The sequence below is a fragment of the Triticum aestivum genome, chromosome 5D, assembly GCF_018294505.1.
Source record: "Triticum aestivum cultivar Chinese Spring chromosome 5D, IWGSC CS RefSeq v2.1, whole genome shotgun sequence".
NCBI lineage: Eukaryota > Viridiplantae > Streptophyta > Magnoliopsida > Poales > Poaceae > Triticum > Triticum aestivum.
This window is the reverse complement of record NC_057808.1, coordinates 470900192-470902773: the sequence shown is the minus strand read 5'-3', so window position 1 is coordinate 470902773 and position 2582 is coordinate 470900192. Positions and strand designations below refer to the sequence as shown.

General features: G+C 53.2%; 1 pseudogene; it reads right to left on the bottom strand.

Moving 5' to 3' along the window:
• Nucleotides 1–858: 858 nt before the first annotated feature.
• LOC123120938 (heavy metal-associated isoprenylated plant protein 3-like) lies at nt 859–1994 on the bottom strand (annotated as a pseudogene).
• Between the last annotated feature and the right edge of the window lie 588 nt (nt 1995–2582).

Below are 2582 nucleotides of genomic sequence, written 5' to 3'. Positions count from 1 at the left end.
TGACAGGCGAAACAAAGGCGAAACAAAGTAGCCTCCACTGCTACGCTGTTAACTGTGGCGGGCTTGTTTTAGTATCGGCCATTACTAATTTTCTAAAATAGCTATGGCGGGAGAAGGCCAATTTGGCTCCCGTTTATCTGTGACAGGCGAAACAAAGTAGCCTCCACTGCTACGCTGTTAACTGTGGCGGGCTTGTTTTAGTATCGGCCATTACTAATTTTCTAAAATAGCTATGGCGGGAGAAGGCCAATTTGGCTCCCGGGCTTAGCTACATCCGCTCCGATAAAAAATAAATCAAAACAAATACTAAAAAAATTCAAAAAATTTCATTTTTTGTGTGCGGTAGATAATTTGATGCTGCAAATTTCAACTCGTTTGTACATTTGAGCAACTCTTTGCAAAAAAGACAAAATTGGGGTCTGTAAAAAAAGTTTATTGTTCACGAACTGTTTTGATCCGATTTGTCTTTTTTGCCGAGAGCTGCTCAGATATTTAAATGAGTTGAAATTTGAGCGGACCTCACTCATCAAATTATCTACCACACAAAAAAAATTAGATTTGTTTGAATTTTTCTAGTATTTGTTTTGAATTTTTTCTGAGCGGTGGCGGGTGCAATCATCCCATCATTGATCATAATGCAGTACTATCCATCCATCACAAGAACTTCAGAACATCTACAAGTTTCAGTAACTTAACTAGCATGCAGTTCAACCCAAAACGATTGCAGCAGCCAACAATTGCATCAACAAACCATCGTATCACATTACCAACACATGGCCAAGAATCTACTAGTAAGAAGAACTTGCATGCACATTGCACCCCTGCCCCCAAAAATCTAGTTCGGTTGCCTATATCAAATCCTTGAGGCCAGTTTCTCCCCAACTTCCTATCTATCTATCTGTCTGTCAATCCTCCGATTGTCAATTCACACGACGGCGCAGGCGTTGGGGTTCTCATCGTTGAGGAGGAACTCGGTGGCCTGCATCGCCTGCTGGTCGTAGAAGACCGTCTTCCATAGCTGCAGCTCCACCGCCAGCGCCTTCTCCGCTGCCTCCTTGCACCGCTCCCCGTCACCCCCTGCTGCTGCTTTCCGTCCTTGTTGCAGCCGCCCTTGTCCTTTTCCTTGTCCCCTTTGCCGGGCGGCACCACGTCGACGGGGCGGCGCAGCTTCTTGCGGAGCTTCTCCGGCAGGGCCTTGCCGTCCATGGTGCCCGTCACCGTTACCTGGTTCTTGGCCGGGTCCATTTTCACCTGCTCCACGCCTGCATGGACAATGTAGGTGCACAATCAGAGGTCGCAGACGAACATGGACACATTAAGATGGAATCCGTGGCGTTTGCGTGCTCGGCGATGTGAGTGCGCAGAGACAGGGAATTCAGTCGAGCACCTAGCATGCGTGCGCCATGTCCGTCTCTGAAGAATAATCTAGCGTGCATGCAGGATGGAGCAAGTGGAGGAGGAGCTGCGGATACCTTTGATCTTGAAGAGCTTGCAGCAGATGCGGTGCATGCAGCCGTCACAGCCGAGGCCGGCAGAGCCGATCTTGAGCGCCACCGTCACGATCATCGGCTGCCATGAACCAAATCGAGCTAGCAGTCGAGCAGAGCAATCTCATCATCAGCATATGCATCGCATTGCAAAGTGGCAAACAGATTCAGTGCGTATATCAGCGAGGGAGGGAGAAAGGATCAAGGACGCCCCACGATGGGTTCCTTGTTGTCCATGCCGCCCTTCCCCTTCCCGGCATTGCCGCCGCCGCCGCCGCTGCACTCGTCGTCCTGCTCCTTTTTCTCCTCGTCCTTCTTTGTCCGGCTCCTGCTCGCCCTCGCCGTTGCTGCACTTGTTCTTGTCCCCGCCACCGCCGCCCTTGTTGTCCTTGCCGCTGACGAGCTCCACCTTCTTCCTGGTCTTTCGAGCCGACGCAGTCCCGCAGCTTCGTGGTGTCGAAGCGGCCCGACCATGGTCATTGATCCCTTGTCCATCTCCATGGCCATGCCCTCCACCCCTGCATGTCGACACGCGCACACCCACCGAGCCGATAATGTACAGACGCGCGCGGAGAGCACATGACGCGCGGTAGAGAGAGAGAGAGAGAGAGAGAGAGAGAGAGAGAGAGAGAGAGAGAGAGAGAGAGAGAGAGAGAGAGAGAGAGGATCGTATCAGGAAGCACCGGACAGAGGCGCGGATGCAGTGGGCGCAGCCATCGCACTGCACGTCAATCTTGAGCACGTCGGTGACCACGGTGAGCGGGGGCGGCGCCAACGCCACACCCCTTCTCCTTGTCATTGTCCGTCTTGTCATCTTTGCATCCACCGCCGCCCTTGTCCTTGTCCTTGTCGGTGGCGGCCTTCTCCTTGGCCTGGTCTTCGCAGCTGCTCCCGGCGTCAGCCCTCGCGTCCGCCGCGCACGACTTCTCTCCTCGTGCTCTTGCTTCTGCCGCCTGCCGCATCCTCCTCCTTCTCCGCCTCCACCCCCACCTCCGCCGCCGCTGTGCTTCTTCTTCTGCAGTCGAGATTCGAGGCACAGAGAAGGCGATGGTCGTGTCCTGCAGGTTGAATTGACAAAATGGCAGGGAGGAAACT